Source organism: Schistocerca nitens, chromosome 9 (genome assembly GCF_023898315.1).
Source record: "Schistocerca nitens isolate TAMUIC-IGC-003100 chromosome 9, iqSchNite1.1, whole genome shotgun sequence".
NCBI lineage: Eukaryota > Metazoa > Arthropoda > Insecta > Orthoptera > Acrididae > Schistocerca > Schistocerca nitens.
In genome coordinates, this window is record NC_064622.1 from 246,519,747 (window position 1) to 246,530,643 (window position 10,897).

The 10,897-nt window shown below is 37.8% G+C and overlaps 1 protein-coding gene across 1 annotated transcript in view; it reads right to left on the minus strand.

Annotated features, from left to right (window-relative positions):
• Window positions 1–8,544, minus strand: part of LOC126203420 (uncharacterized) — a 501,622-nt gene extending 493,078 nt beyond the window's left edge. The window contains exon 1 of the mRNA XM_049937727.1: window positions 8,416–8,544. The gene's annotated coding sequence lies outside the window, so the exon portion shown is untranslated. The remainder of the gene's footprint in view (window positions 1–8,415) is intronic.
• Window positions 8,545–10,897: the final 2,353 nt, after the last annotated feature.

Consider the following 10,897-nt stretch of genomic DNA (forward strand, 5'->3'; position numbering starts at 1 on the left):
ACTCTTTAATGCTTTCAAAGAGTATATCTGCTGCCAACGGAGCTTGTTCAGCCGATTTCCCTTGGCAAAGAGTGTGGTATCATCAGCGAACTCTAGAATGTCATAGATACAACCTATATTATTGGCATGGATAAGGAAGAGGAGATGTCCTGTGGCGGATCCCTGGGGTATGCCATGCCCCAATTTTTGCTCTTTAGAGGTTCCTCCATGGACTGATACTATTTGTCTTCAGTTTTCAAGATAGGATTGAAGAGTAGCTAGGACCGCACCTTCAATACCATAACACTTTAGCTTATTAATCAGTAACTTGTGAGATGCAATCAATTGCCTTGCTCATGTCGCAGAGTGTCAATGCCACACTCACTCCATCTTCAAATCACTCCCATATCTTCATGATTAAGTCCAGTACCACTGTAACAGTTGACTTTTTCTTGCAAAAACCATGATTTGTGACCTGAAAGAATTTATTGTTTTCAAAGTAATTTTTGTATCTAATGTTTCATTATGGACTCCATGACTTTAGCAAGAATGGGTATAATTGAAAAAGGTCTGAAGCTGGACACTTTGCATAGGTTGTCTTTTTTGTAGACTGGTACCGTCCGTGCCACCATTAGGGAATCTGGGAAGACACGAGAAGATAAACACTTGTTAATTACTGTGGCTAGTGACTGACCAAGCTCTGGTATTATTTTTTTCAGTACTGTGCAGGGCATACCATAGACATCTGGACACTCTGGATGCTTATAGGACTTCACTAATTTTACAAGCTTTAAAAAACGAATTGACATGTTTCACATCCACGAGGATCTCCTCAGCACTGATCTATGGAACGAAAACTAATCTAATGTAACAAGGTCTTCAGGGTTTATTTCCTCCCAGTTTTTAAATGTGCAGCTTCCACATTTTATATTGGCCAAGGGATCTAACCCCGGATCTGGAATTTCATTTACGCTAACAAAGTACTGGTTCAAGGTATCAGCACTACCGGAATTTAAGACAGAAGTAGGCTTCTTCCTGTGCTCATTTACCAGATTCCATGCTGTTTTACATGGATTATGAACCTCTTTAATGAAACTGTCATTGTGTTTCTTTTTTGCATTATCCACTGCCTTTCTGTAGGTTGTTTTGGCTCTTAAATAGTTACAGTGAAGTAGGTCTTTAGTTGGAAGATCCAAGGCTATTTTCATATGGTCTCCGAATATTTTAGTGAGGTATTGTAGCTTCTTTAGGTAAGTATGTATACCTTACCTTCCCTTTAATGGGTTTTTCCCTTTGTTATGACTTGCTTGCAGGGTTCTTCTTGGGGATTTCTGGGAAATATCAAATTTTGTTCTTAAGGTATGGAACACATTCAATTGAGTCACTGGACCCCATTTCTGCAAGTTTATGTTGCCAGTTTACACACTAGACAGTGCTGCTTTAAGGTCACTAAAGACTTTTCACTAAACGTGTAATTTGACTGCCAAGTGGTTGGTTGAAATTTACTTTTGCTTTCCTTACTAAGATCCATTACTAATGCACTGTGTTCTGCAATCATTGGTTCAACTGCACTGATATTATATTCCTAAGTACTGAGGCTGGTGGCAACTGTGTCTAGAGAGGCAACACCTCTTGTTGGGGGCTGGTTTTCTACAAACAACCCACAGCTGTTCATGAAGTTCATGACAACCCTATCTTAAGTACTTCCACTTCATATGTGTATGTTGAAGTCACCACACAATTCAAGTTTAGACTTAAATCCATCAGTGCAATAAAGTTTTTGAAGTTACCATCATGTGAATGATATACAGAGATAACAATGAGATCAATGTTTGGTAATACTAATGCAGCTAGTTCAAGATCCACAGCTGTATAAAAGTTTTTTAAATCAATTTCCTTTACACTAATATTTTTGTTTGCATGCATGGACACACATGCCCAAATACTCAACAGATTTGTAATAGACACCCTCTGCTTCAGTCAACCAGTGCTCACAGATACATTAAACACCTGGTTTCATTTCTTCTAGAAAGAATGATAAAAGGTCCACATTGGTTCTTAAGCCATGTACATTTACTCTTGCTATAACTAATGGCATATTACTGTTATCATTAATGTTCTTTTTATCTGATAGTCCATGGTCCCAATTTTTTATTTCAGAGTCTACTTCACTGGGGCAATGGTTGATCTCTGGAATATAAAAACCTTATTACAACATTCTTGGGCCATATGGCAGTATCCATTAGTTTAAGACAGCAGCTAGAGGGAAATATGATCCTGACACAGATAAGAAGGTGCAGTTTGGAAGGTGGAATTGGAAAATTATTTTTCAAATTCTGTGACAAATTTGTGTGCCAAAACCAATAGATATGCAGGTAAGAAACTTATGATACCAATATCATAGTACTGAGTGGATATATCCATGCAGACTGCTTCCTGATACAGGATTCAGAGTGGAGTTCTATATTATTTTATAAATCTCTATGCCCCACCAGACATAGTGAAAAGGAATATCTTCGAAACCTGGAGAAAATTTAAAACTTGTTAGTCACTCCTAAAAACTAATTATTTAGATTCAAGGAACGAATGCTCTTGCAAACTGTGTGAAAATCAATAACTGTCACTGAAAACTTAACTTGTTGCAACTGATACAAATATGTTTGCATAAATGTTAAGCTAGCATAATTATGTAAATGCCATATACCAATATTTAAAATAACTGAGGAAGCTGTAATTTTGTCAAAGTAGTGTTTTTTTCACTTTTCTATTATGTTCAGAAAATGTTTTAGTTAACAAATACAGTGTATTGAAGTAGTGTAACAGCTGCTTCCATTCAGTAATGCATACCTTCACACATGCAATACACCTGAATGATTCTCCTTCTGGAATAAATCTATGGAACAAATGAATGAAACATTGCCATTAGTAATACTCCATTCATTACTAATGGCGATATAAAAAAACATTAACAATGAACAAACTCAATCTGAACTGCCATTAAAATATAGACATTAGCTTTCATGGAAATATCACATTTCTTAATCTTCCTTCAAATATGTTTACACTCTGGTATAAACTTGGCACAATTTTCTGCAAGATACGCTGCAAACTTACTCTTATTGGGTGTTTCCTGGAAGATATTTTAGAAATACCATCTCCCTCAGTCTGTAAGGTTTCTGTGAAACATTAGCTCAGTGCACTGTATTCAGTCAAACTGAGGATCCGAGGAAGTATAGCATTTCAGCAACTTTGGCAGTCCACAGATAAAAATGTTATAGGAAACATTACTGTAAGAAGATATTTCAAATCAGCACAGATTTTACTGCAAAGCTTATCTACAGTGATTTAAAGGTGAAGTTGTGCTTTACTGGAAAGGTTGATGGAACACCAAGAAGGTTTATCCTATTAGATGATATGTCACTACCAAATTCTGATCTTTGAACTATATTATTCCAGCACTTGTAGAAACATGTACAATTTATTACGATCTCTGAACCTCAGTACAACTTTGTATTTTCCCATTAACAAATTGTTGTTAGAAGTAAACAAAGCAATGAATGGCAAGGTGGGCAGGAGGATGGGGGATTGAATGCTGGAGCTTTGAATTTGTAGTTTGAAAAATTTACCCACTTAGCCACCAAATCACACTACACAGCTGTATGATTTAGGTAACTGTCTTTAAAGAAAATGCGGAAGCAAACAAACTTCTGCTCAAGAAGTTATGTAAATTTTCATATGAAAAGCAGTATATGTAAACAAAATATCCTAGGAATCTGATTGTCACTGCAACACTTTCATCCTCACCAGGAACATAAAAAGGAATTTTTTTTACAATGACATCCACTATCACTTTTGCATAAGTTTTTTTCAGTTAAATCTTAGCACTTAATTGGTTCTGATGCAGTGACAACCTATTACCCGTAAGACAAATCAACTTCTGACTAAGGTAATTTATAAGGCTTATGTATGTGTAAATAAGCTGAATGTAAACGTACCTAAATTAAATTAAAGCAGCATCATGCCACACAATGAAGACTCCAGTGATTTTTTAAAAGCAGCTTGATGAATGAGTATGACAAAAAGGTGTCAATAATTGATTTTATCACAAATTTTCTTCCAGCTCACAGAACAATTTTATTTTAGTAACAGATTTCCATCTGCTAAAGTAACACCTAACAAAACTACCTCACTTACCTTGTCAGTATAAGGGAGTCTTGTTAATTATATCCCATGCGCTACAGGCTCTAACAACAAGTCTAAAAACCATGTACAGCTGATGTGATTGTAGTGCAGGACAAATTCATGTGATATGTTGAATTACCCAAGAGTGTCAGCAATGTTCCATATTAATGTGAAAACTGCCAAGCTCTCACTCAGGAAATTGCACACAGAGTAATCTCCTACTATGGCAAACCCATTTTACTGAACACATCATAATGACCTTGCATTTAATGGTTGGTTGCACTTTGTTATCTCCTACTAAACATACAAAGAAACTTTCTGAAGGCGGCAACTGGCTGACGTACACATTTTACACTTGCTGCTCACTTCTTCATGGCCTGTCCTCCTGCACCTCCATTTTTTCTAAGCTCTATTTTGGGTCTTCCTAGCTACTACTTCATTTTTATACTTTTTCACAAGGATCTGCCTCATATGACTAAGGTACTTTACATATTGACTTCATTTTATATTTGATGCCCTTGCCCTTACTGTTATCAACCTTTTCACACTATGTTTTGTAACCTATGACATTTGTTGTCATACATGACACCTGATGATCAAATTCAAAGGCCACCTCCAGTTTTCAAGTAACTTGCACTCTGTACTCTTCGAAAAAGTAATGGGTTTCAAACAGACAGAATTCCGACTATGAACTTTTGTCTCCTTTGTCCTGTAATACACTTTTGTAAGTGGGTTTCATTGTCCTGCCGGTACATATCTTTCCTGCCCCAAACTCTCCCCCCCCCCCACTCCTACTCACCCAATCAAAAGAACTTCCCAATACTTGCAAATGATGCATAAAGAACTTTTCCAAAAACAGAAAAGTCACATATTTGGAGATGTATAATGTTTGCAGTGTTGCAGCTATTATTTCTTTGCCAATAAACATGTGGAGCAAACTTGCTGTACAAACAGAAGAATAAAAAATATAGTATGTTTGTAACTGCCGGGCAATAACTTTGTTGGTTGAAATACGCAGCAAAGAACAAGATAACCTGCAAAGAAAATTTAGAAATACTGGAGAAAAGATGCAGCAATTTTCAATAAGAGAGAGATACAAGGAAATAATTTCAAAGCCATCAGTTATAACCAATTCCTATTTTCAAATTTAATGAGCCCCAATAATAATCAGAAAAAAGTAGAAGAAGAAGACTAAAGCTTGATGAACTTCAAACCCAAATGTCTGCTTGTGTCTGTGTGTGTGTGTGTGTGTGTGTGTGTGTGTGTGTGTGTTTGTGTTTGTGTGTTTGTTTTTGTGTACGCGCGCGCGTCTATACCTGTCCTTTTTTCCCCAAGGTAAGTCTTTCCGCTCCCGGGATTGGAATGACTCCTTACCCTCTCCCTTAAAACCCTCATCCTTTCGTCTTTCCCTCTCCTTCCCTCTTTCCTGATGAAGCAACCGTTGGTTGCGAAAGCTTGAATTTTGTGTGTATGTTTGTGTGTCTATCGACCTGCCAGTGCTTTCGTTTGGTAAGTCACATCATCTTTGTTTTTAGATAAATTTTTCCCACATGGAATGTTTCCCCTCCCCCCCCTCTCTCTCTCTCTCTCTCTCTCTCTCTATATATATATATATATATATATATATATATATATATATATATATATATAAAAGAAAATTTCAATGCAGAACCTATCCTCATAAAAAGAATATAGAGAGATCATGTAGCAAATTTAGAATAATGAATGGGGATGCACAAAAATAAATTGTTATGAAGTGAGCATCTAGTGTACAAGGTGTCAGTCAGGCCACCTAAAACAGTTTTTACTTTCGCATGCATTTAGTAAGAGATCCCATAGAACAGGCACAGGCATTATACTACAAGATGTTACAACCAACAGTGTGTTCAGTACATTAGGTTTATCTGTGACCTTTCTCCTGACAATTTGGCAGTTGTCACATTACATTATAGAATGCTAAATGGCACTAACAAGACAGATCTCATGCATATCGTCATGTTATCATCTCACCAGCTCTACACTGTTTGTACTATTGTTGTTGGAGACTGAGGCATAGGCCAGGATGTATAAGATCCCACAGCACAGATATGAGAAGTTTGATTTAGGGTACTTAAGGATTATTATTGCTCTGGGAGATATGGGAATAATATAAGTTTTGAGACAGTAGTTCTAGACATTGTTTCAACACGCTCTTGATATAAGCTACAGTTAAAAGATGTCAGTTCAGTGTGTTGTGGGAATAGTTACTGTGGACCTGTTTTAGTAAAATTCCAGAAGCAGAGCTAGTGCACCAAGCTTTAAGAGAGAGAACACGACGCAAAAATGTAAACTCACGATACTGCTACGTGTTTGAAGACAAGTTATGTTCAGGTAGCAACATCCTATGGATATATTGAAGTAATTGAGAAACTAATGTACATCATTATTGGTCTCTCAGCATGAGTAATACTAATTCACATGTATGCCACAATTACGGTCACAAATAGAACCGTAGTGCAGAAGCTTCTACTGTTTTTGGTACGAAATATCTCAAAACCGGACGATGACATTTTGAAGACTGCTTGGCAGTAAAAACAAGCCCCATACGGATCGTTTTTATCTACTGTTATTACCATACTGATTCTTTAAAATGTGGTATTAATAGACGAAATACTCCCACTCAGTTACCACTATACAAATTACTGCGACGCTAGACATCACGCACAGTGCTTCCATAAACACACAGACAGGCCGACAAAGAAAATGAACCACAAATTTTAACTTCTATGTTTGCCAAACCAGTTACTGTAAAACACTCGTGTATCAACCACGTTTCCTACTGATTAGGTGCAAAAAGCATTGTAACAAGGTACTGGACTGTGGTTCTAGTGTACTACTGGCGGCGTTTGATCTTTACAGTGCTTCAGAGCTACGGTACATTTCAGTGCTCAAGTCTGCAAAAGGTACGTCATGGTAACGCGAACAAAGCTTTCTCACTGGGAGTTGCAATATACACCTGTTGCTTTACTTCTTGAGGGAACTGTTTCTTAGCTTTGGTGGCAAATTGTTTTCTGTTCGCAAACATGACAGTCAACTGTTAACAACAGGATACAGAATAGCAAGTTTGCCTAGTGACTGCTAAATTACTGCTTAAGTCACGTCATATAAATGCCAAGACAGACCACCTGTCCAATACCAGTAGGCTACTTCCCCTATTCCCTTAAAGCATGTTATATACGCTGTCCTTTATATTGGCTCATTGTCTGGTATCTTATTGCCTTGATAAACCTTATACTTGGACGAATAACTAAAATATCACCAGTACCACTCAACACAGCAACCAATTGTTATACGACAAACGTTGTAGCTCACACGAAATTCGGCTTCGTTCGCTACGTAACTAAATACAGCTTCCACTTATTACAATGTCACATTCTGCCGAAAATGCGTTAACCTGCGTAGGAATCGATAAAATATAAGAAAACAGAGAAATCAAAATCCAAAGAAATTTTTTATAAAGCTGTTATTGTGCAATATTTCAAGAAATTGATGTTACCGTCTTTTTCAATACATGCTGCACAGGAAGGCCGTAATCTTCATAATGAAAAATTACGCGGTCATATGACCGGTAATAAGTCGACAAACTGACCTGTACCTACGGTCAGACTACTTACGTTTTGCGGGCTATTTTAAGTCTTCAGCTGCGAAATATGCAAGATTCAATGGAACTCTAAAACCGCTCCTCTTTAGTTAGCAGCAATGTTAAATGAAAACAAAGCCAGAAATTTTATTCTTGTGTGTGAAAAATGAACCTCCGCTGCACGGCAAACATCTAGGGCAAGTTCCCTTGACTAAAGCAACCATACCCACCACAATCAAATTCTAACTAATTTATACAGTGCTTTGTGGATAAAGACGATCGTACTACTGGGATTACATCACAATAGTTACAATAATTCTGTTGGCTGCAGTAAATTTAACAAACAATTGCATGAATCAGGTAAGCTATAAATTGTGTGTAAATAGCAGTGGAAATCACACCAAGAAATCTTACTTTCGTTTGCTGTGGTATAAGCATTTGTGAACATAAATTTGCCTGTTTCATGTACATGGAAATTCTGTTCAACCTTTTTACATTTAACAGGAGTTAAATCGTTACAGTTCTATAACAATTGCTTTGAACACCTCCGTACGGAAAATGCGCAGTGTAGTTTTCCAGAACATGTTACCCGAAAACTACTCGGACAACATGCTCTGTAAGTATCTGAAACTCACCCAGTGACAAGCACGGAAGACAGCAGAAAAAGCACTATTTCACATTCATTATCAGTTTTAGCTTCGTCATAACTATATGCGCGCACATCACAACCACATAACTTCAATGTTCGCGCCCGCTTCACACTGTCGCAGAGTCAACTGGAACGCGCCTCTGTTAACTTGGGCAGTAGTACGTCACAGTAGCCTCGGAAGATGATTGGTTCGCCCACGTTCACGCAATGCGCAGTGTTGCCCACTTCAATGCGCGTGCGTAGCGCTACTACTGAGTCCCACGAGGTTATCTCTCGGTTAAAGCCGATTTATGCGGTATACACGTGCTTGCCTGCTTGCTACTGAGATTACCTCATACACACAGCTCGCTGTTGTTACTTTTAACAGACCAACGTGACACACTAACTCCAGTAAAAAATTGTAGTATTGTAATAAATATAAATTCGTAATACAACAAGCATGCCGGGTGATTCAAAAGGAGCGGAAAAACTAACAATTTGAAAACTGTTGCAGGTCGTGCTGTATGCCTTAACAGCAATATATAGAGTAATATTGTATTTGTTCTAATATAGAAATTAGCAGAAAAGTTAAGCAATGTAAGGAGAACAGAGAGTGCTAACTACCGTAAAGATAACACGTTAAGTTTCAGACAGGCACAATGGAAAAGGCACACATTAACTTTCGGCCATAGCCTTCGTCAGGAAAAGAAACACACACACACACACACACACACACACACACACACACACACACAGAAATTCATTCATACAAGCAACGTATCCTGAACCGAGCTGGCAGAGTTGGCCGTCATGTGTTCGTGATGTGTGCTTGTTTGTGTGAATGAATGATGTGTGCGCTTCACTTTCTTTTTTGCGACGAAGGCTGTGCGAAAGCTTATGTGTAAGTGTGTTTTAATTGTACCTGTCTGCAACTTAACGTGTCGTCTTTACGGCCAGTAGCAATCTATCTTTCCCTTACATTGTTGATATTCCAGTCTAGAATTCCCATTATTAGAAAAGTTCCATTTTCTCGACGATAGGTTGTACTGTTGTGGTCCTGCAGACAGCTGAGCTACCCAATTCACTCCACGGAAATGTAATTGCACCCACAACGAATGCAGTGCGCCAACACCGCAGTCCACTGAAGCGCCATCTGCCGACTGCCAGTGTCAAGTGTGAAATGTAGGTAACCATTCTATCAAAATTTGACATTCATTATCAAAAAGAGATGAAGTCCTTTACGCATTTGCATTTCTGTGAAAACTATACCCTTGTCATATTTTGTGGTGCCTGATATGGCTACTGAAATGTCTTTGAGGTACTACGTGCTAAATATATAAATATAAACTCCATTATATTACTCGATTGTAAAATTCGATTTGTTTATCAGTATGACATATTTTTCTCTCTCTCTCATCAACATGTTTTCCTATACGAAACTTGCAGTCTGCAATTCTACATATTTGAGTACCACTTCGATAATGTCCGTATTAAATTCGCCTTTTCTGTTTCATCCTAACCTCTCGTCAGGCGCTTTCACGCTACTGAGAGATTCACGTTCCTCATCATTCAAACTAAATACAGCTCCAGTTGTCGCTGAGAATGTAATCAATAGTAACACTCTTCGTAATAGTTAATTTGTAGCCATCTCCTTATTAATGACAGTGTCGCCTTAATATAAGGGGCCCTTAGAAACTTTGATAACCTATTATACTGACTTTATGGAGAGCGCACGGCATCCTTTTTATGGAAAGAAATTCCTGTGAGAAACATTCAGTAATCTTAACCTCTCGACATTTCTGCAACGTGAACTTAACTATCTACATCTACGTGATTACTCCGCAATTAATCTTACGTGCCTAGGAGAGGGTTCCACTCTCGAACAGCGCGTGGAAAAAAATGGACACTTCAGTCTTTCCGTACGATTTATCTTATTTTATTATAATGATCATATCTGCCTACGTAGATGCGTTCCAACAAAATTTTTTCGCATTCACAGGAGAAAGTTGGTAATGTTTTAATGATTGCCAACCCAGATCGCTTCTCTCTCTCTCCCCTATTTGGCGACAATAATAATAATAATAATAAAAGAGCTGTACTTTGTGGACGTGTTGCATGTTCTAAGTGTTCTGCCCACAAATCGTTGTCTTTGGTTTGCCTCCCCCACAACATGATCTGTGTGATCGTTCCAATTTCAGTTGTCTGTAATTACAATTCCTAGATATTTAGTCGAACTGACAGCCTTTGGATTTGTGTGATTTATGGTGTAACTGAAATTTAACGCACTTCTTGTAGTACTCTTGTGCATGACCTCACTCTTTTCCTTATTTAGATTAACTGCCAGTTTTCGCACCATACAGATATCGTGTCTAACTAATTTTACAACTGGTTTTCATCTCCTGATGACTTTACGAGACGTTTAATGACGGCTTCAGCTGCCAACAATCTAGGGCTGGCCTATATCTCTGACATCGATCTGTTGTAGAATT